The sequence below is a fragment of the Ambystoma mexicanum genome, chromosome 5q, assembly GCF_040938575.1.
Source record: "Ambystoma mexicanum isolate Mex_15411 chromosome 5q, UKY_AmexF1_1, whole genome shotgun sequence".
Classification (NCBI taxonomy): domain Eukaryota; kingdom Metazoa; phylum Chordata; class Amphibia; order Caudata; family Ambystomatidae; genus Ambystoma; species Ambystoma mexicanum.
The window spans coordinates 1,319,190,598-1,319,215,019 of record NC_090933.1 but is presented as its reverse complement, the minus strand read 5'-3'; the positions used below and the strand labels follow the sequence as shown (position 1 = coordinate 1,319,215,019).

Here is a 24,422-nt window from a genome sequence, read left to right as displayed (position 1 = left end):
CTAAGGCATTAACAAAATGTATACCTGATTACTTTAAGGTGAATGGTAGAACGGCAGACAGCGTGATAGTGTGGGACTCCTTTAAGGCTTCTGTTAGAGGGGAACTTATGAATTGGACTGCCAGGGTACGGAAAGAAGGAGAGGCTAGATTAGGGCCACTTGAAAAAGAACTAGGGGACCTTCAAAAAGAATATGTGTTGACTAAAGATGAGAGTGTAAAGGTTAAGATAGTAAGTACTAAGGAAACCTTGAAAAGGGAGGTGAATTTGCGTGTTGAGAGAGGAATGCATTACGCGATGCAAAGATATTGGGAAGGAGGGGACCATACAGGTGAACTGTTGGCAAATAGGCTGAAGAATTATTCAGAAAGAATGTATGTTCAAAAGGTTGAGGATGAACATGGAAATATGGTGGTTAAGAAGGATATAATAGGTGAATGTTTCCGTTCATTCTATGCTGACTTGTATGCTGAGGCTCTTACTCCACAAATGGATGAACTGGATAGCTTCTTCGAGAAAATTACCCTCCCCACAATTTCGGAAGAAGGTAGAAATTTCATGGAAGCACCAATCACCATTTTGGAGGTTATGTCGGAAATTGAGAGACTAAAAAAAGGAAAGTCACCAGGGATGGATGGTTTAACAGTAGAGTTTTATCAAGAGTATGATGAAGTGTTAGCACCGGTATTGTGTAGATTATATAATCGTATTCTAGAAGAGGGGAGGTTATGCAATTCAATGAAGGAGGCAGTCATTACAGTATTTCGGACACCTGGAAGGGATACAACTAAGTGCTGTAATTACCGACCTATTTCCTTGCTCAATGTAGACATAAAGATATTTACCAAATTTCTTACTATAAGATTGGAAAAATATATGAGAGGGTTGGTGGAGCGATCCCAGATAGGATTTATGAAACGGTGATATGGATATGATAATATAATAACGCTATTAGATATAATTTGTTTACCAGATTCGGAGATTAAGGATATTTTATTGATTTTTTTAGACGCCGAAAAGGCCTTTTATAGGGTCAATTGGAGATTCTTAAACTACACATTGTCAAAATTGGGATTTGGTCCCTTTTTCATTAAAGCCATTCAAGCACTACAAACAGACATAACGGCAAAGGTATGGGTGAATGAGGGGTTTTCAGCTGTGTTCTCTTTAAATAGAGGTACACGGCAAGGCTGTCCTTTGTCACCCTTGTTGGTTAATTTGGTATTAGAACCGCTGTTAGCATATATATGACAACATGGGGGTGTTTGAGGCTTAAGTGTAGAAGATGGAGAAGTCAAGGTATTGGCATATGTGGGTGATGTGGTGGTTATCTTGAATAACCCTGTAGACGGGGATGTATTTTGAGAAGTGTTTTTGAAGAGGTAGGAAGGTTATCGGGTTACATGATCAATAGGGAAAACACAAGAGTATTCCCGACGAAGATCTCACCGGGATGCAAACAATTGTTAGGATGGAGATGTACGTGGGAGAATGAGTGTGTCAAGTACTTGGGTATTTATATTGGGGTCATTCCGAGTATGGAGGTAAGCATGCCGCTATTAGCAGCATGGCTACTCCCATACCGGATACCTCGTCCGGGTTCCTTGAATGAGGAATTACCGGGCCATTCTGACCTTGGAGGCCCGGTAATTCCTCATTCAAGGAACCCATCCCCATTCCCATTCAAGCCCACATAGGGCTCAATGGGAATGGGGAGGGTGCTAACAACAGGCCCGTTAATAAGGGGCCCGTTGTTAGCACCCTGGTCTGCTCGCGGGACCCGCTAAGGACGCCTGGCTTTACCAGGCAGCCTTAGCAGGTCCCGCGAGCAGAACTCGTAATGTGGCGGTAAGAGGTTGACAGCTCCAGCACCTGTACTGGCACCGTTAACCGCCACACTCGGAATGACCCCATTGTCTGAGATGTTAAAAGGATAGTGACTTATAATGTGGATAAGGTCATTGAGGTCCTTTGAAGGGATATTGTGAAATGGGGGTGTCTAAATTTGACCATTTGGAGTAAAATCAATGCAATAAAAATGCTTCTGCTGCAAGATTTTGTATATTATTCAATCGTTGCCCCTACTCTTTACAAAAAGTGCACTTGGGCGTATAGATAGGCTATTTCAAGACTTTTTATGTGGATTAGGGAAGAGGGCCAGAATACCACGATATATTATGATCAGGAGTGTCAAAAATTGAGGTTTTGGGTATCCGATACTACAGAATTATAATAACGGGTTCTTGTTTAAAAAGTTGTCTAGCTACTCCAGTGGGGATCGGAATCAGGTGCCGTGGTGGGTGCAAATTGAGATGCAGCCATTTTCACCATATGACATTAAGTGCCTGTTTTCTTTTGGGCAGTTACCTGGGAACGTGCATGGTTTAAAAACAGTCTTGGCAACGAGAAACGCATTGACTTCGTTGATTGTAGGAAATGGGGAAGGATTATTCATTTATAAAGAAGCTTCTCTTTGGCATAATCCTGGTCTACTGATGAATAATAAAGTACTACATTGGAGGAGTTGGATAAGGAGAGGCATTTTGACAATTGGGGATGTCTGGAGAGATGAAGGGGAGATAGCCTTTGAGAGTCTAGTAGAGAAGTTTGGGTTGAAACGTAGAGAGTTAAGAAGATATAGGGCCTCATTACACGTTGTGCGGTAACCATGGCGCTATTAGCGCCATGGCTGCCGCCGGTATTTTAACGTGTCTGCCTTGGTGGATGGCGGAATTAACGGCCTACTCCAAGGTGAGCGGGGCCGGTAATTCCCCATTCACCAAGGCCCTTCTCCATTCCCAATTTTGCCCCCATAGGGCATAATGGGAATGGGGAAGGTGGTAATTACGGTACCGCAAATTGCGGTACCGTAATTAGCACTGAGGTCCCTTTGCGGCACCCTACTTTAACAGCTGGTAAAACCTTACCGGTAAAAAACCTTACCGGTACCGATAAACCCTACCGCCTTCCGTGTAATGAGTCCCATAGTCAATTGATTGATTTAATCACTGGAAGGAGGGAGATGATGGATGCAGCACTTTTACAGAAACCAGATGTTTTCAAGGTACTGACCAGTGGATCTCAGAAAGTGTCAAATATCTTGAAAGTTATGCAATATGATGCTAAATGGTTGGATTCATGGGAAAAGTTGCGGCTGTCATGGTCGGAAGAGTTAGGTAGAGATCTTACACTAGAAGAGTGGGAAAGGGTGTGGAAAGTCTCAATAAATGCTAAGGCGGATCTACAACTGCGTTATATTCATCGAAGAATATTGGGTAAAATATATTGGAGCCCTGCACGTATGTGTGCTCTGGGGATGATCAATAATGACATGTGTTGGGGTTGTGGGAAGGAGAGGGGTAGTCTGCTGCATATGTTGTGGAGTTGTGAAAGAGTGCTGAGTTTTTGGAAAGATGTTGTTGATAGGATTTACCACATCTGGAACATTACTTATCCGCGTAATCCCTTGGCAATCATCCTGCAACTATCAAGAAGTGGTCATAATATTGGTTGGGTAACATCTTGTTGGATTTAGCAAAACTTTGTTGGTGGCGACTAAGCAGATATTAAAGGTTTGGAAGACCAGGAAGAAGCCCACAGTGGAAGAGTGGATTTTAGATGTACAAGTTTTATCAAGATATGAAAAGACTATGGGGTCATTACGAGGTTGGAAGTAGCCATGGTGGTATTAGCACCATGGCTACCCCTTTACTGCATGCCGGGTCCGGGTTCCCTGAATGGGGAATTACCGGGCCATTCCAACCTTGGGGGATTCAGTATTTCCCCATTCAGGGAACCCATCCCCATTCCCATTCAAGCCCCCATAGGGCTCAATGGGAATGGGGACCATGCTAACAACGGGCCCGTTGTTAGCATGCTGGTCCTTTAGCGGCTCCCACTAAGGGCGCCTGGTAAAACCAGCCACCCTTTGCGGGACCCGCTAAAGGACCTTGTAATGCGATGGTAAGGTTTAACGGCACCGACACCGTTAACCCCTCACCGCCAACCTCGGAATGAGGCCCAATGTATTATAAACAACATAAGGAAGCATTTTATGATGAACTGTGGGGAAGTTTCACTGAACTTTATGGATGACCAAAGATTGAATTGTGTAGTGGAGTTGTTTTGTTGTCAAATACTAATGAAGGTGGGCGGGTGCTGGTGTCTGTCATGTTCTTTGTTTTGTCATGTCCTCATTGTTTGTTGATGTCAAATTAGTGCGCAGGTTCATGTTTGGAATTAGGTCTAGGTCATTTTGTAGATTGTATAGCAACAGTTGTTATTTGCTCGGAATTTTGTTCTAATTTTGGTGTTATGTATAGTTCAATTGTTTTTGTTAATCTATGTTGAAAATTATAAATAAAGAGGTTTTTTTTAAAAAGCCCCATAATCTGCATCTACGCTAAAGTAAATACCAGACTAACAATGCATACTAGTCTGTGCCATGTCTGCTTGGTTGACTTGACAACAATGTTTTTGCCCTTTACCCTCTCTGCAATTATGAGCCACCTGCTGGCTGCACTTGTGAGTTATCTGCACTTCTCCCCTTCCCCTGGCACTTCGCCCCTTCCTTTGGCACTTCTCCCCTTCGCTTTTCCCTGCACTTGCGCGATCTGAATGACACAAGGGCTAGTAAGATCGTTATTTTGTTCTCCCTTTCCACCTCCTTGTCTTGTCGTGTCTAGAAACACTTGTGTACAGGTGTGTTATAAATGCCACATCATATCATATGAGGCATTGCACATTTTATTTACGTCCGCATAACAATATGCATGCCAGTGTGAAATGACTGAACTGCATTCTGGGACTCGTAGTCTTGTAGTTATAACGGAGAAACCAGGAGTATATTCCCAGAATCAACTTAAAGAGGCTGGAAGCCGGTCTCCGAATGGAATGGTGTGTGGGTGTGCATGATGTTTGGAGGTCCTCTTGCCTGCAGCTGAGAAGACCTGTCTAAACATGTTACCAAAAATGCCTTTATCTCGATTGGTGTAATGCTTCCAAATGCAAAAGGGCCCTGTAAATAATGGTAAATGCGTTTTTTGAGGTCACAGGTACATTTGATGCAGTTTTGTGCACTGCCGTCTGTGCCAGTGTTATCCCGGAGCATTCCTCTCACCCTTTTCTACGCATGCTATAGTGACTAGTGTTTTGGCACTGCTCTGATTACTTACGGGTAATCTTCATTACTCCTAATCCTACTCTTCCGCGTCACCGACACAGGACCTTCTTCTATTTCTTTAAATCCGTATAACTCCTTCCCCACATCCACGTCACTCAGTTTCATATTACCAAGCCAGAGCATGTGACCTTCCCCGCAGGGAGGGTGACGAGGGTCATCAGTACTGTGACGGGGAAGAGTATGACTAGGAGTAATGAAGATTACCAGTAAGTAGTCAGCGCATTACCTCCACGTCCACTCTTCCTCGTCCCAGTACTTACCTCATGAGGTATACCAAAGCCGCAACGGGGAAAAGGTCCCAATGAGACACAGAACCAAAAACTGCAGCAAAACACACACCCACAATAACTCTTAATTCACATCCCCATAGACAAAACTCCAACCCCAAAGGAACCAAACCCCGAGTGGGAGAAACTCAACCCATAGCGGTTGATGAAAGTGCTTAGACCAGCCCAGGCGGCAGCCATACAAATCTCTTACTGAGAAACCCTCCTTGCATCGGCCCAGGAAGCTGCCAAACCCCTGGTGGACCGCCCCTGATCGTGCGCAGGCACAGGCAGGCCAGAAGCCACACAGATAGAGATGAGGAGCCAGGGAAAACTGCCAGTCACTGCACTTGCACCAGAGGAAAATCACAGGATGTTGAATATAACAGCATGCTTGTCAGCCCACAAAAAGATCTGATCTATCAAAAGGAAGATACAGGACAGCCCAGTAGTCCAGCAGACCATGCCCCCCTCAGCCGACAGAGGAGCCACCAGGCTGGCATCAATGGGCAGAATACTGTCACAAAGTAGGACAATGCAATCCATCCCGGATAGCAGACACCAAAGACAACCCCATTCCTGGGGTATGCCTATACCGGAAAACTCACTGAAGGGACAGCTCCCTCCACCGGCACCAGGGGCTCTCAGAACCCCTTTAAGCACAGACATGTGCCACCATCTGCCATATTACTTCCATGCGACTGAGAGGAGGCGTGAAAGCAACACGTCAGCACCGGAGGACCTAGGCCCAAAAGAAGAGACACTGGGAACCCCCTGCATGGCTGTTACTTCCATGATGCATTAGCAGTTTCTATAACTCCATGCCGGACAAGGGAAAAGAAATTCATCTCCTTCGTCCGTCCCTCACGCAGTTCAGAGGAGAGGACAAGGAGCCTGTGTCCATGGCTAGCACAGACCCAACTACAGCACTAACTCGCCACCTGTATACACAGCACATGACTGAGAGGTGGCTTGAGCCCTGCATCAAGTAGCTGGTAGCCCCATGCTCTAAATGGTTCTTGCTTGCAGACGTGTCAAAATCTGTGCCGTTTTCACAGGCTGCACGCAGAGAATGCAGCTAACATCCGATGCATCCTTGTCATGTGTGTGTCTGAGGAGTGGGCGGCATGTGACATGCCTGCGACAGAACAGAGCCCCCGCACTTTCAAAGACTCTCTGCCACCATCACCCCATGACAAGAAGCAGAGAGGCCTCACAACAAAGGGAAGGCTAGCCCATACTGCCAAGTGCTTGCCATCATTTCTTAACGTCCCCACTTCTCAGTCAGAGCGTCTTCAAAGATGCACCCAGAAAAGATGTGTCCACAGAGCACGAGGAAACGGCCTGTCGAGCTAATGGGCACCCCTCCAGAAGGCACCAACCAAGAGGGAAAAAAAAAAAAACAATCCCTAGGCAACGCTGCATCAAACAGGAGGCATGTCGTTGCACAGCCGCAACGGCAGGAGAATCAGGGCACAAACATTCACAAAGCCCCCAACTCCTTACCGCATCCCAGGCCTTGCAAGACCCAAGCCGTGATGTCCTCGTGCCAGCCTACAACCTTGCAAAACACAACCGGGCGAGGCACCAGCCTCCGTAAGGCACACTAAGGAGCCGGCATGAATGGGATGCCAAGATAGCCATACCAGCAGGAGAGGGGGAAAAAGAGCAAGCACAGAGCCCTCTCCCCTCTCCTTACCTTCCCCCGGGCCTAGCAGGACCCGGGACACAATGCCCACGCTGCGGTCCGGAGCCCAGCAAAGAACTGAGCGAGGCAATCCCGCTCAACTGGGACCCAAAGCCCTGCAGGGAACCCAGGAGCAGCGCCGCACCCGAGGGAGCTGAAGGCCGCACCACACTGCCCCGCATGGGGCCAGCAATAAGTGCTCCCCAGTGCCCCGCACCAGTAAGAAAAAGTTGAACCTCCCGGAGGCAGGAGAAATTAAACTGAGGGACGTGGTTGTGGGGGAGGAGTTATAGGGATTTAAAGAAATAGAAGAAGGTCCTGTGCCGGAGGCAGGAGCCTCATGAGGTAAGTACTGGGCCGAGGAAGAGTGGACGTGGAGGTAATGCGTGTTTATTGCATCTGCGTAAAACATGAATATTGAGTATACTTTTACTGCGCATGCTTCGCTGATTCGTTGGGCCCTCTCTGCTGGTATCCCGGAGCATGCCTCTCGCCCTATGCTGCGCACATACCTGCCTACATTTGAAAATCTAAAATCCTGAGGTTTATGCCCCGCCCACAGCCACACAAGACTCCGCCCATTTGCACACAGCTCCGCCCACCTGTCAAAAATGTAAACTCGGTTGTTGCAGCTGTCATTAGAAACATTTTTCCAGTTTTCCCTTGACTGTGGAATGCAATAAATACAATTAATGATGTACCACATTAATACTGCATTCTTTTTTCTGAAATGGTTACTTAATCCTGGGTTTCTGAGGTACAGACGTGTTGCATATTTTATTATTCTATGCTATGTACTGCACTGTCCTCTCCCCCCGCAGTTTCCACTTTCCCCCCTCCCCTGCACTATCTCATTGTCACTTGGCCTTAGAGCCGGCCCTGGGGGGGACGCGCCGGGCGACCGCCCGGGGCGCCACGGCCCCCAGGGCGCCTTTTGCCCCCGCCACACCAGCTCGGGCGTTGTGGGAGAAGGCGTGGCAGGTGGCCTATTACTGTAAAATTTACCCGCGGCGGTGGGTGCATTGAAATGCGCGCCTCCGACGCGGGCACTTTTTATAAGAAAAGGCACCATTAGCCCCACACCACGCCAGCTCGGGGGAGTTTTTCAGGGGCTCCCCCGGGCTGGCGTGGTGGTAGAAGGTGTGGCAGGTGCCTCATTGTCATTGAATGAACCCATGGCAGCGGGCTCATTCAATGACAATGGGGTGCTAACGGCACCTATTTAAAGTCCTCGCCGAGCGAGGAAGTTAAAAAAAAAAAGTTGCCCATCCTGACCCCGCCCCCTGTTAACCAGGGGGGCGCGGTGGGCGCTAATTCTCCCAGGGCGCTGCTGCCCTTAAGGCCGGCCCTGCTTGGCCTATTAAGATTGTTGTCTGTCTTCCCTCTGTTTCCCTTCCCTGCCTCGTCGCACATTGAAACACTTGTGTATAGGCGCGTTATAAATGCCATATCATATCCCACTCAACCCCTCCGTGGCCTTTGCTATTGCTAGCTGCACGATCCCACGTGATACATGGACATCAGTGGCTCTGGTCTCAGAAGGAGCCAAAAGTGGCTACACTACTTGCGAGGCGATAGTGAGCTTAACACCTTCTGGTCCTCAGCATCATCAGTAATCATCAGCACGTTCATCAAATACGAAATTCAAATGGCCATTGAGCTAAATCCTGAACAGTTCATTAACTATTACTTGCACGGCCTTAGAAACGATGAAGTCTCTGTTGCTGTGCAATACAATCTAATTATGAAACGGGGCAGATGTGTTTTTAGAAGCGTCTGACATTTTCGGGGATTCTCTTAGTACATCTGTAGTTTTCATGGAGAACGGAGTACAGATCCAGCTGGTAACAGGAGTTGCTGTCGCACTCTGTGGGGCGTTAATCATGTGCACAACCTTCTGCGCCCTGCCTGTGTGGGGCGAGGGGGTGACTAGTGCATCCCCCCTCTCCCCCCTTTCCACTGTGGCTCCATCACGCCCAGGGGCCACAGCCATTGTGCCTGCCTGTGTGGGGTGAGGGGGTGACTAGTGCACCCCCCACCCCTCTTTCCACTGTGGCTTCCTCACGCCCAGTGGCCACAGCCATTGTGCCTGCCTGTGTGGGGCGAGGGGGTGACTAGTGCACTCCCCCGCCCCCCCTTTCCACTGTGGCTCCATCACGCCCAGTGGCCACAGTCATTGTGCCTGCCTGTGTGGGGTGAGGGGGTGACTAGTGCATCCCCCGCCCCCCTTTCCACTGTGGCTCCATCACGCCCAGTGGCCACAGTCATTGTGCCTGCCTGTGTGGGGTGAGGGGGTGACTAGTGCATCCCCCGCCCCCCTTTCCACTGTGGCTCCATCACGCCCAGTGGCCACAGCCATTGTGTCTGCCTGTGTGGGGCGAGGGGGTGACTAGTGCATCCCCCGCCCCCATTTCCACTGTGGCTCCATCACGCCCAGGGGCCACAGCCATTGTGCCTGCCTGTGTGGGGTGAGGGTAGGGTGACCAGATTTTCTTTAAAAAAAACCCGGACGGGCTATGGAAATAGACGTAGGACTAAAGAAAATACACATTCGACTTTAGTCCTACTTCTGTTTCGTCAGCCCGTTGCAGGGGTCAAGGAGGGGGTGTGCTAAGAGACAAACTCCTCTCATTGGAGGAGAGCGCCGGGGAGGGGAAGGGGGAGGAAATGGGGGCGTGAAAAGCATTTCACGTCCCCATTCTCACAGGAAAAGTTGCACCGGACCCGATTTCGGGATTTCGAAATCGGGTCCCGGCAAGAAAAAACGGCAAAAAAAGGTCCGTAATCAAAACCCCGGACGGGGTTTATAAACTAAAAAAACTCCCGGGACCCCAGGACGTCGGGTGATTTCCCCGGACTGTCCCGGGAAAACCCGGACGTCTGGTCACCCTAGGAGGGGGTGACTAGTGCATCCCCCTTCTCCCCCCTTTCCACTGTGGCTCCATCACGCCCAGTGGCCACAGCCATTGTGCCTGCCTGTGTGGGGTGAGGGGGTGACTAGTGTACCCCCCCCCTTTCCACTGTGGCTCCATCACGCCCAGTGGCCACAGCCATTGTGCCTGCCTGTGTGGGGTGAGGGGGTGACTAGTGCATCCCCCTTCTCCCCCCTTTCCACTGTGGCTCCATCACGCCCAGTGGCCACAGCCATTGTGTCTTCCTGTGTGGGGTGAGGGGGTGACTAGTGCAGCCCCCCCCCAGGGGGTGACTAGTGCATCCCCCGCCCCCCTTTCCACTGTGGCTCCATCACGCCCAGGGGCCACAGCCGACTGAAGAAGTAAGGGGGCAATTGAAAATTATGCCTGAGGGACCGTTTCCGGTCCCGCCCACACCTCCACCCGATTGGCTAGCGGCAACAGTCTTTGGCAGCCAATCGGCTGGAGGTTAGGCAGGTATGGCTGCGCATGCTCTAGTGAAGTCTTCCGGGCGTCTCCCACAACACGCGATCACTGAGCATGCGCAAAGTGTTCCAGAGCACGCGCAAAGTGTTCCATGTTGTGCGTATGCGCAGTTCATCACACTTGCCCTGCGCATACTTTTGTGATATCTGTCCCGGTGCTCTGCACGAGTTAAGGGTGTCTTGGCTCTCGGCCTTTGAACATGCGTAGTGTGTTCCCTAGTGGAGGCGTGCGCTACTGCGCATGCTCTGGTGAGCGGTGTCTCAATCTGTTCTTTGGTTTTGGGGCCGGGCTCTGGGCAATCTGCAGCCATTCCCTGTTTTGCCGGAGCTCATATTGCCCTGAGGTGCTGCCTCTTACACACGTGCAGCCCGGGCGGGACCCTGTAACCTTACATAGGGTTCTACAGCGCCTTTGAGCGCCACGGCTGTGTCGCAGCGCTATACATCATGCAGGTATAATTAATAACGGGTCATTCTCTAGCAACGCACCGATCTGTGGGTTCCCCTCCCACTCCCCGATGCAAGCATCAGATCCCACTCACTGGGTGTTAAAAAGGCCAGTGCTTTAAGTTGGGTAAGAAATTGAGAGGGGGGGGGGGATCTCATTTGGGGGCGTGACTTCCATTGTGGGCGTGGCCTAAAACGTGCACACATCATTGTAAGGTGCGCAAACAAATATATAAATGTATGTGAGCATTTATATATTTGTATGCATACTACTATGGGTGTGTACCTTTCAAGCCTTGTAAACATACCAATGTTACGTATTTCTATGTTTATAAAAAGGTGGCTTGAAAAGTGCACAAACCATAGTAATTTACGCACACTTGTGTGCTTACCTTACTATGGTTTGTGCACTTTTCAAGCCACCTTTTATAAACGTAGTAATATTTCTATGTTTATAAAAGACAGCTTGAAACGTAAACAATTCAAGGCATCTTTTATAAAGCTTTGCCGACGGAGAAAGGCGCTTCGGGCTCTGTGATCTCTGCTCAGAGCAGATAGATCACTGAGCCCGAGGCGCCTTTCACCCTCTGCAAACCCGCGGGCTCCGTGACGTGATCTAATCTGCATATTAGATCATGGAGCCCGCAGGTTCGCTGAGGGTCAGTGACGTGGCGAGGGCAAACAAAGGAACTGTAACTCCCCTGATGACCCCTCAGATGAGGGGTCATCAGGGAAGTTACAGAGACTGACAGAAGTGGCAGCCAGCCTCAGCGACGCTGTGCCTGGCTGGCACTTCTGTCAGCTCGCCTGAAATTAAACTGGCGGGCGCATCCCGCTAATGTTGTGTGGGATGGGGGGCCCCGGCAGGTCCCCGGCTCAGTCCCACTTTTTGGAGACTGCCGGGGCCTGGCCCCAGCAGGCCCCGGCCCACTTTAAGCACTGAGAAAGGCCATCTGCACGGGGTGAGGGTGTAATGGCCATCTGCACGGGGTGGGGGTTTAATGGGCATCTGCATTGGGTGGAAGTGTAATGGGCATCTTCAGGGGTGGGGGTGTACTGGCCATCTGCACGGGGTGGGGTTGTAATGGGCATCTGCATGGGGTCGGGGTGTAATGGGCATATGCACAAGGGCCGTGTAGTGGGCATCTGCACAGTGCGGGGTGTAAAGGGCATCTGCACGGGGTGGGGGTGTAATGGGCATCTACACAAGGGCCGTGTAGTGGGCATCTGCACAGGGTGAGGGTGCAATGGGTATCTGCACAAGGGCCATGTAGTGGGCATCTGCATGGGGTGGGGGTGCAATGGGCATCTGCACGGGGTGGGGGTGTAATGTGCCTCTACACATGGGCCGTGTAGTGGGCATCTGCACGGGTGGGGGTGTAATGGGCATCTACACAAGAACCGTGTAGTGGGCATCAGTGCAGGGTGCTGTGCAATGGAACCAAATGTGGCCCCGGAAATGTGTTTCCAAGTGGCCCTATGTTAACCTATGACTTTATCCCACTCAAAAGTCGCCCATGGTACAGAGGCCCACCGGGAAATCGCAGAGTTTCCCGTAAGCCTCTCCACCACTGGTGCTGTGAAATGGGCATTCACACAGCGGGCTGTGCTGTGGGTGCCTGTACAGGGGTCTGTGTAGTGGGCACCTGTGCAGAGGACTGTGGTGTTGGCCTCTGCAAGGGGGGGTATGCAGTGGGCAGCTCTACATGTGGGTGTCTGCGAGGGGGCAATTTGCAGTGTCTGCGAGGGGGCAATTTGCAGTGGGCATCTGTGCAGTGGGCATCTGTACAGGGGTCTGCACAGTGGGCGTCTGCAAGGGGGGGCTATGCAGTGTGCATCTGTACAGGTTCTGTGCAGTGGATGTCTGCAAAGGGTTTATGAAGTGGACATCTGCAAGGAGGCAATATGCAGTGTGCATCTCCATGGGTGCTGTGCACTGGGCATCTGTATGGGGGCTCTGCAGTGTGCATTTGTTCGGTTGCTGTGCAGTGGGTGTCTGTAAATGGGGGTTAGGCAGTGGGCAGCTCTACATGGGGCTGTGCAGTGTGCATCTGTACGAGGGGCTGAGAGATGGGCATTTGCAGCACCCACCTGTGAGGTCCCCGGGACGGCTGAATGGTGCCTGGGCCCGGCCAGGCTACTGCCCCGCCCTCTCCTACCCCCAATCCTTTTTCTATGATGACTTTTTTGCACACGGTGCTCCCCATCACCCGGACCTGCCCTGGGAATACAACCTCAATGGCTCACTTTTGACAGCCGCCAGGGTCGGACTGGGGCATAAAATTGGCTCGGGCACCAATAAAAACGTGGCCCGTAGTTGCAAATGACTCGTTGTGATTTAATATTTATTCAGCAACAATGGTCAAATCTACTACTGTTGCATAGTGAAGTAACTCACGTAAGTGACCCACTTTGGGCAAAAAAACGGCCCCACACTAGCATTTAGCGTTTTTGCAAAGTTCTTGACTCGCAATGTAATAAAACCTGTTTCATTTGTATAGCAGTGATTTATTGACATTTGGTGCGAGTTACTTAACTGTGGGGTGTAGTTTGGGAGTGGCACGTATGCCGAGCGTGGGGGCGCATTGTAGTGTTTCGCCCTGGGCACCACATGGACTAGAAACTGCCATGGGTGGATGGGCTCCTTTTTGTCTCCCTGGGACCTCAAATGCTACGTTTTAAAATGTGAAATATGTCTTTTGGGGAATAATTGGCTGCAGGTGAGTGACAGGCGACCTCTTCTTTTGGTGAGAAAGTGATCATCTGTTTTGGCCAAATGTTACGTTGTCTCTGCTTGTTCTTCATAAACCTCCAGTTAATCCTGTCTTGTGTATGGGGTGGAGGATGCATTACTGGGTGGGGAGAGTGGAACAGCAGCTCCTCTTTGGACGTTTAGTTTATATATCATTATATTATGTCTTGGGTTTGTAGTATTTAATAACATAATGTCTTCTGTTTCTAGATCTAAACACATTATTGTGTCACCCTACTCTGCAAAGCGTAAGAAGCACAGGCGCCAAAAGGTAAATAACTGCTGTAGTTTGTTTCTCTGCATAGGTTGTTCTATGCTTCTGAGATAACCTGTCTCCCACCCTTTCTTCCTGGACCCTTTATATCTCCTTCTCTCCTGTCTTGTCTCCATTCCTCCTTCCTGCCTCTTCCTGGAAGTGGTGTCCAGATCCATGTTTAGGGACCAGGTCTGTGGCCCAGTGCACTAGTGCATTCTCTAGAAGGGTCCATGCGGGTGACCTCATAGTCACTGGTTTGAATCCCTGCAGGTCCACCCAGCACTTCATCCACCCAAGATTAATTGAATGAGTACCACTGAGTTGTGTAACAATGAACATCTGTTACCTTCTGTCTATAACACCAAAATACATCCATGTGAGTGTGTGGGTGCACTCTACAACTACACCTATTATGTGATGTCAATCCCTTCCTCTGTGCCTTCTTATTAAACTCAATTGGTAAGTCACTATTGGACCTGTATGGTGGATCACAACCCTTTGCTATGGGGGGTGGTTGGGTGGAGTTCTACACGTGAATTAAATAGACACCTTGTTAGTTACACCTAGTGTTGGTTGTTCTCTTTCCATATCACCTGGGGAGCAAGGTAATTGATGGTAAAGCCTTAATCAGGAGGGGCTGAATGAACGGACCACCAGATCTGGAAAGGATGGAATAGAGTGCAGAAGTATGACACCCAAACTCCCCTTGCGTGCCCACCCACTAGAGTGGCCACAACATGAGGTGATTGAAAAGGAAGCCCTCACCCTTCTGAAGGAAGGTGAATCAAGGACCGTCACATGCCCGCTTTTACCCGTTTGTGAACGGTTCGCAAGTCAGGTGATACGAGTATTGCAACCTAAGCACTCGTCTTACTCCACAGTTTGTCTATGGTGTGAAATGCTGCTCAAATCTACCAGAGTTGCCTACACACCAGGACTGCCTTTCTTTGTTGCTTGCACTGAAAGCTTGTCCATGAGTCTTATGTTCTGGACCTCCCCAGAACCAGGTCTAAACCCTGCTTGGAATGTATCTAACAGCTATGTAGATAGTCTGCCCATTTCTGTGTTTCGTTGAGTAAAAAGGAAGTAAACATTTTGCTTGTTATGTCGAGCATTGATAGCAGCCTGTACTTTGAGGGTTCTGTAAATGTACGTTTTTTGAAGACCGGCTCGAATGCCGATTTCCTCCAAGATGCAGGTTCTACACCCTCCTGACATACCTTGATATGATATGATATGGCATTTATAATGCTAACACAAGGAAGAGTGTCACCCTAAGTTTGTTGAGCAACCTTACTACAAGTTAGTGGATACACAAATATATCTGATTAATGACGTTGCTGAGAGACAAAGGTCAAATTAGAACTAAACAACAGAGTCATCAGCCGGAGTGCTTTGTCCAAAAGTTTATAAAGAAACACTGAAACAGAAATGCTGACACGTGTTTCGACCCTTTACAACGGGTCCTATTCAAGACAAAGCTGTTGATAATATTATTCCAAAATCACATAGTATAATGAACACAAAATGCGTATAAAACAGAAATTAAAAGAAAATAGAGAAGTATTTTAAAGCATGTTTGAAGAGAGGAAAAGGGGGATGGGGCCAGGACCCATCAGAACAAAACACACAAAAATGCATATTGGTATTGAATATTGAGAACACATGGTGATACCAATTTGTCAAAAATAAAATGTTACCATGGTAAATGGGGTGCTCACCAGCCAAAGTCCAACGATGTAGCATCCAATTTTTCATGTATAAGAAAAGAACAGAAAGTTCGGAGCAAAAAATATGCTATGTATTCTGCTAAGACACAAAGTACAAAATAATTGCATGGCGCTAATCACTAGTCAGTGAAATGACATTAGAGTTCACTTAGGTCAACAGCATTGAGGAAAAAGTGATATTTTCCTAGTACAAAAGGCTAACCCAAAAGATATATCCTTTTCATGTCTTGTCTCGCCTATACACAATTGTTTCAAGACGCGACGAGGCAAGGGAGGGAGAGCAGAGGGAAGACAGACAGCGATCCTACTAGGCCAAGTGTCATTCAGATCGCGCAAGTGCATGGGAAGGGGAAAGGGGGAAAGTGCAGGGGAGAGTAGGAGGGAAAAGTGCAGTAGAGGGGATAATAGAATAACAATAAGTAAGTATGGCCAGCTGGTGGCAAGTGCAAGGGTAAGTGCAGACATCTGGTGTCAAGTGCTGGTAGTGGGACAGTAGGGATACAGAGACCGTGCCGAGTGCGGGGTTGCCAGGAAGGCAGTGCAGGTGTGCGACTGGCGGTGGAGGGGACCTGGGCCCGAGATCAGAGGGTGGCCAGGTAACCAGTGCAGTTAAGCCAGGGATTCACCAGGGGAGAGGGGGAGAAAAAGCAGAAGCAAAGAAAAAGGTTTTGAGGTGCTTCCGGAAACTGGAGATGGTTCTCCTCAAGTTTCAGTGAGGCATGGAGGCTGTTCCAGAGGGAGGCCCCAGCCGAAGAAAGATATCTACCACCAACTCGTTGCTTGGAGAAGCGACTGACCCTGAGGGAGTTGGAGGCGGATGAGTGAAGAGCTCGAGAAGGAAGATATTTAGGAAGAGAGAGTTGAAGGTATTGAGGCCCCAGGCGGCCTTGTGCACAATGCAGAGCGTTTTGAACGTAATCCTCGCAGCTAATGGGAGCCAGTGCAGAGATTTCAGTCCTGGAAAGATACGATCCCTGGGATTGAGGCCAAGGATAAGTCTCTCAGTCCTGTTCTGGACAAGTTGCAGAGGGCGGAGAGTAGAGGCAGGCAGATTTAGAAAGAGGCTGTTGCAGCAGCCCAGCCTGGAGAGTACCAGAGTTCTGGAGACAGTGAGCTTCTGGGGGAAGGAGAGGAAAAGAAGAATACCTTTGAGGAGGTGCAGCTGGTAGTGAGACTTCTTAGAAACGTCATACGTATCGCCCCTGGACAGGCTGGTAAGTTAGACTGAGTACAGGTGCTGCTGCCCCTCGTTTTAAGATAACTGATGTAACAGTGAACTCTCTAAAGGTGCCCTATGAACGTCAGAGAGGCGGACCTAGTAGCACAATCCCTTGACTTTCACAGCAACGGGATTACAAAACACTACCTCGTAAGGGCCCTGGAAACCAAGGGTTATTCCACCTGCGCACAAGATAGTGGACGAATAGGAGGTCCCCAGGCAGCAGTGGTTGTGTGGTCATATGCTCGGGATCTGTCACTGTAGTAGTCTAGACATCCAGTGTCTGTCGTCACAATCCTGGGGGGTGCAATCTGTCAGGAGACATTTAATGGCGCTAGTGTGGTCAAATACTACTTGAACTCATCGCCTAGCACCGCTGCTGCCCTACGTGCATCTGAAGCCCTTATTACAGGGATATGGGAGTATGCATACGTCGGCCAGTAACCTCTTCATGAGGTGACAAATTGTGGTCTTTGCTTGGCTGCGTGCGTGAACTGAAGAGTGCCAGCGGCAAACCATGCACCCAGCTTTTCTTCAACGTGGTACACAGTTTGGATATCTTACTTTTAAGGAGCCCATTTATCCCCTCCTCAACGCCATTGGCCTAAGTAAAACTCAGCAATATTAACAAAACACAAATTCGGAAACAAATACACAGTAACTATTGGCCTAAATGAATATTACACACGTAGAGATCCACAACATGCAACAGAAAGGGGTCATACAGGGTAAATATGCTTTAGGCAGTCCTTCAACAACACAAACCCTAACTAATAGGCAGTTGTTAGGGAGAATTCTCTGTTAAGGCTAATTTCCCAAACCTATTGAGTCCCCCAGCAGCTTTGCTGGATTTTTGGGGTTTATTTTTTTTTTCTCCTGCTAAGAATGAGACTCTTTTACTCCCACTCTTAGACATGATTTGAGGTGTTCCTATGACTTTGTATGTGTTTTATAGGCTATGGGGTATTTTCTCCATAGGGCTTCATGTGTTTTTGGAATGTGTGTTACACAGCACCCTCCGTACAGTAACACAGGGGTGTCATAGTGACCCCCAAACATAGACTCCATACCCTGGGACTGACTACTGTCTCTCAGGGCATGTAAAGTCACCATTTGCTTTTCTAGTCCTAAATTGTGAACAGAACCAGTACAAACCATCATATTGTGGACGTACTGGTAGGGGCAATTTGATTGCCCCTGGGTCTGTCGTTCGAGGGGGCACTGTCCAGTCCCCCCTGATCGAGTTTTGGCTGGTGGCAGTGGATACTACTTTTTATATTCGACCGCGAATATATTCCTATGGGATTTTCCCATTGTTCGAGGCTACCACTATTTAGTATAGCCTCGAACATACCGCCGGTTTATTTATTTAATATGAATTCACCGGTCGGTATTTTTTGCCAGAACTTGGTTCCATAATGGCCTTTGTGTTCACTTCTGTGACTCCAACCCAAGTCGAGCCCTTTGTTCCACTTTTTGGCGGGCTTCTGCACAGAAGCCCTCCAAAGTGGTGCCACTCTGTCTGGGTCTACAGGGTGTGTGGGAGGGGGGTTTAGGCACCCTGGACTGTGTTGCTTCGGCAACTCAAGTCGCACTCTTGTGTGATTGGCCCAGTGGTGAGCCGCCCGGCTCACCACTTAGCATGTTTGATTGACAGCTAGGCTGAATGAATGGGGGTTTTCTGCATAAAAGCAGGGCTTTGGGGACTGGAACTTCAGAAGTCACCACAGGATCAAAAGAATCCGAAGAGGGAGAAGCTTAGCCGACCTGCAACGACGACACCACCGGTGGAGCCCTGCTGAACCGCCTCACCACTTCCCGACGACAGAGGAGATCTTCATTCCGGAGAGTCTTCTTCCTTTGAACTTGTGGGGATAACCAGTTTACCCTCTTTTCGCCTTCCCGGATCATCTCATGGTCAACTCGCCTGTGCCAAGCACCCCGGCAGCCGGATAACCACGTTTTACCACTACCGCCAATAAAAGGGTTTTACCTTTTAACCGAGAAACTCCGCGGCTGGTTTCTTCCTTGGCAGTGCAACGACCTCCAGCTTTCCTCTACGTCGAGACCTTCTCTTCCTCTGGACGAAACACCGACTTGCACCCGCTGCCAGGAACAACTGCCCCCGCTGGAGCCTTCTCACCATTTCAGGTACTGTGTCCCGCCTGGCTTCCCTTGCAACAGACTGTTCGAGGTGACCGGTAAATCGTGGCCTTTCTAACATGGGTTGGCCTGGGGCCTGTTAACTAACTTTTTCTGAACTGATCCAACTATTTCTGAACTATCTACAAAGTCTTTTAAAGCATCACTCAACTGTGTGATCTTGGGCGCATTTTGTCTTGCTCTCTCTAAGAGTGGGCCGGGCATATGAACTTTCTTGCTCTCCAGTAGACTCTGCCTTTCCTGACTTACTGTGGTTCTGTTAAAAGTGTTGATAGTCTGTGCTTTCATAATTCTGCCTTTTTCCCTCCCTTTTTAAATAACTTGTTGGAGTGCCATCTTGAGTTAAGCGCTCACCTCTGTCTGAAAATAAGTGGTGTTTTAACTAAGACTTGTTCAACAAGTAATTAGGGATGTATATACACTAATAGTGACTGTGTTTTGAACTTGCTTGCCATATTAGTGCCAGTGTATTCTACAAGTGTGTTTTTAAATAAATAATTATATACTTTTATATCAAAGCTCTGGTCAGTGTTTGCTTGTGCTACTGTATCTCTGTACCTATTGTGTATGCTCTATATACTGCCTAACTCATCTTGAGAGAAGTCTGACTGCTCAGCCACAGCTAACAGGTAAATCTGGGTGGTGCGGACTGCTACCAATTGGGTTTACTGCCAACACCTGTAGTCTTAATCTTTTTGCAGTGCTCCCTAAGGGAACTGCACAGGATTCTGCCTAACAGCAGTCTAAGTCCCTACGATGAGTGGGGTCTTTCACTCAAAAGCACATTCAGTGCTGGAGCACTCAATCGTGCGGTTAAGTTCAAAACGGGTCTCTTCAAGGGGCTGTAGTGACTCAGGAAGATAGGTGAGGTGATGAAAAAGAAAGTCCCACTATTTGAAGAGGGTTTCCACAAGAGGGCAGAGCGATTTCCAAGAATCAGGAATAGTTTAGTAGCACAGGCTACCTACACAAAGGAGAGTGGCCCTTGGGGGACATCTTGCAGTATGCATGCACCAGGGGCCACCGGTAAGGGTTGCAAGTACTTACTGATCCTCGGCGCACTCTGGGCCAAACTTCACAAGTCAAATCAATGTTCGTTCACAGGCACGAAACCTGCAGTTGAACATCTCTGTGGCTTTCAGGGGCTGCGTTCCGGGACCTCAGACTGCGGCGGCTACAGTGGTGATTTCTCCGCTTCTGGTGAAGGGATCGGGCCAGTTCCACTGGCAGCTCGTCTTGGGGCACAGAAGCAAGGCACCCACAAAGATCGTTACCACAGCGGGGAGACATGGGAACTGCGTATGCTTGGGTTCAGGTGGACTCTCCTAATTCCAGACCTAGGAATGCTAGGTGTATGAAACTCTGCAGGAGAGTGCCTTCTACCATTATTTTACGGTCCCCAAAGACTCGAGTGGAAAATTGAGACAGCAGCGGTTCCAGGGAAAAGGTCTCATACGAGCTGGTCAGTTCACTGGCCGGTCCATGAACACTTCCGAAAAGGCTTACTTATAGGTTAAGCAGGAGGTGCCAAGAGTAGTTAGTCCCACTACTCCAAAGGGTCGAAACACCCTTCCAGCCCTGCTATGATTGATGAGAAACAGGGGCTCTGATGGAACAACAGCAGGGTCAGGGTGCCAAACCTTCCAGGGGGGTCACCAGCGGTTCCCTGGATCTGCTTCTTCGGTTCATGATACTTGGCTCCTTTACTAAGTTTGGTGTAAACTCAGAAGATTGACCTGGAATGGGTGTAGAGTGCCTTGTCTTATCCACAGTCTCCTTCATGCCAAAACGAAGAGAAACCAATAAGAGATCTGCTCACATTGAGCCATCCCAGACATGGACCAATCACAGACCACGGTGGTCCCAGTCATATCAGACATCCTGGCACACAGGATGTGTGTTGGAACTAGACAGCTCCAGCCCACATCCTGGTCACACACACACAAGTCATACCGAAGCCCGCAAAGGTTCGGTTTGCGTGGGGGTCTGCGTGACCAAATAAGGAATTTCCCCGGTCGGCTTGACCTGGGGAAGGCAAAGGGACAAGATGGCCAAAGGACAGAACAAAGGACCTTGTGGCATGGCCAATTTGGCCACTGTCATGGGCCAAACGCAGTTTGGACCATAGAAAAGAGTCAAAAATGCTTTAAAAGTAACTGCTGCCACCAGTTCTATCCTGGGCATACTTGTATATTCACCAAAAATCCTTTGAGGGCGTCTAGGGCTTATCCAGAAAAAGACGGCAAGACTTGTCCTTGGCCTCAAGCCCAGGGATCATATCTCTCCAGCCCTGAAATCTCTCCACTGTCTCTCTATGGCGGGAAGCATCAAGTTCAAGACTCTCGACATCATCCACAAGGCTTTCTGGGGCCAGGGACCACACTGCATCCAACGTTCTCTTCCTAAACATCTTCCTCTTGAGCCCTATGCTCATCCACCTCCAACTCTGAGGGTCAGACGCTTCTCCAAGCAGAGAGTTGGGGGTAGATCTCTGTCCTCGGCAGGGCCTCCCTCTGGTACAGCCTGCCTGCCTCTCTCAAACTTAAGCATGACTACCTAAGGTTCCGTCAGCAAGTCAAGACTTTCCTTTTCACTTACGCTTTCTCTCTACCTCTCCCTTGCTGATGTCCCTGACTGCTGCGCATACTGGCTACCTGGTCACCCTCTGAAATTACAGGTCCAGCATGACCAGTTGCCCCTGCACTGCCCCCGGCTTCCTGGCCACTTAAGGGACTTTATCTGCAACCCTACATTCCCCTGACTCCTGCACATATGAGCCACTTCCAGGCAGCACTTACTAGTTACTTGCACCCCCCCCCCCGCTTGCTCCCCCAACCCCCCTTGGTATTTCTCCCACTCCCTTCCCCCTGCACTTGGGTATTCTGAATGGCACAAGGCCTAGTAAGATTGTTGTTTTGTCCTCCCTTCCTTGTCTTTTTTTCTACCTAGAAACACTTATGTACTGGCGCGTCATAAATGAATTATCATATTAGAAAAGCCTGCTCTGCTCATCAATTATTTTAAAACTAGAGGGTTGTTATCATAAGAGAGAAACGTGTCCCAGTTCTGAGGACAAAATACTAAAAAGAAGCCAGTTAACAAGAGAAGCGAAAAGAATATATAAAAGGGCATTACCCAAACCAGGTAGGGAACACACAGAGAGTAGAAACAAGTCCCCTTGGAGGTAGGGAAGATCCTGTATGAACGGTATAAAAGAGGAGGGAGTTTTAGACAGTCAATTCATAACTAGGAAAGTCTGAAAAGCAGTCAAGATACCCCAACTCGTGAAAGCCTGAAATTAAAGACTGGTAAGTGTCTACAAGGGACGACGAGAATGTGAGGAACCACTGCCAGAGAAAACATTCTAAATGTAGGACCACAGAAAGCACGAAAACCAAGAGGGTCTTTGAAGAACCAAAAGAACTGGCCTCAGAGACTATTCAAGGAGGCTATGGGCCTCATTCCGAGGTTGGCAGTAAGGGGTTAGCGGCGCCGGTAAAGGTGCCGGAGCTGCCAACCCCTTACCGCCACATTACGAGTCTGCTCGTGGGACCTGCAAAGGGTGCCTGGTAAAACCAGGCGCCCTTAGCGGGTCCCGCTAGCAGACCAGAGTGCTAATAATGGGCCTGTTATTAATGGGTCCATTGTTAGCACCCTCCCCTGTCCTATGGGGGCTCGAATGGGAATGGGGATGGGGCCCCAAGGTCGGAATGGCCCGGTAATTCCTCATTCAAGGAACCCAGACCCGGTAGCCGGTAAGGGGGTAGCCATGCCGCAAATAGCGGCATGGTTACCTCCTACCTTCGGAAGGTGGCCCCATGTAAAGAAATATCTGTACCACAGAGAAAAGTTATAAATAAAGAGACTATCCGAAGAGAAGACCAGGCAAATAGAAGAAACTCTCCTGGACTATTTAATTTCTTTGGCTATAGTGGTAGGGTCAGATAGTTAGTTTGGAAGGAGGACACATTTACTTTGGACTTCCTGACAACTGACTAGCACGTTCCTTTAGATGGGTAGAGTATTCCCTCTAGCAATAGGGAAAGATAGACCTTTTATTTATAATTTCATAAAAAATGTCCTCAGCAGGTCCGACTCCTTCTTCCTACCCGCCACACAACTCAGTAGTTATGGTTATGCTGGGTACCGTACTTCACTATGTAGTGCCGAGTAACCCTAAGTATAGCGCTAGCAACTTTGTAACGTAACTGGTGCATTTATAAAGCGCACGTTCACCCACAAAGGGGCATCTTGACGCTAATAACAGATGTTTATTGTTACCCAACTTAATAGTACTCCTTTAATTGACCTCGGAAGGAAGAAGTGCTGAGTGAACCTGCAGGGATTTGAACCTGTGACCATGAGGTTAAACAAAGGCCCCTGTAGTGGATGCATTAGTCCACTGAGCCACAGACCTGGCTGTTCTGGTGACGTCGGGGAACCATATTTCCCTGTGTAGTTTCATGTAACTGTAAGTATAGCGGTAGCAAATCAGTAGTTCTGGATATTGTTTATTTGTAATGCGCCTATACACAAGTGTTTCAAGGTGCAATAAGGCTGGGGGGAAGACGGGGAGAAACAGGAGAGACAAAAAGTGATCTTACTAGGCCTTGTGACATTGAGATCTTGCAAGTGCAGTAACCGGAAGTGCAGCAGGAGGAGGCGAAGTGCTAGAACAGTGCTAGGCCTCTGAGGAGGCCAGGAGGACAGGGCCGGGGAAGAGAAGGGGAAGGGGCAACAAGGATAAGTGCAATCGAGAGGGCTGGAATGGCTCAAGGCCATCCAGTCATGAGCAGGCAGGGGGGGGCCGTGAGTGCAAGTGCAGATGAGGGGTGGATCAGTGGAAACCAAGTGTAGGGGTAGACTAGACAAGGGGGGAGGGGTGACTGCTGCCCTGTATGACTCTGAAGGAACCAGGCTGCCAGTCCAGGGCAGAGGGGTAAAATTGGCTGGGCAGAGGGATGGAAGAGGAGTAAATTGAAGGTCTTGAGTCACTGTGGCAGGGGATTGGGAGCGGGAGGGAAGAAGAAAAGGAGGGTCTTGAGAAGCTTCCGGAACTTAAGGAGATCCGGCTCACACCTGAGGGGCAAGGAGCATTCCAGAGTAAGGCACCTGCGGAGGAGAGCTCTACCCCTTGTACTCTTGGCTTGGAGAAACATATGATCTGCTGAGAGTTGGAGCTCAGTGACCGAAGGGCTCTTGCGGGGAGTTATTTCGGGGGAGGATGTTAGATTTGCGTGGTCCCACGCCCCAGAAAGCCTTGTGGTTGATGCAGAAGGTCTTGAATTTAATCCTTGCAGCAACCGGGAGCCTGTGGAGAAAGT

General features: G+C 49.1%; 2 pseudogenes; one reads left to right on the top strand and one right to left on the bottom strand.

Moving 5' to 3' along the window:
- LOC138498498 (zinc finger protein 850-like) overlaps window positions 1-24,422 on the bottom strand; it is a 661,846-nt pseudogene that overhangs the window by 139,312 nt on the left and 498,112 nt on the right.
- LOC138498477 (zinc finger protein 268-like) overlaps window positions 1-24,422 on the top strand; it is an 87,484-nt pseudogene that overhangs the window by 56,339 nt on the left and 6,723 nt on the right.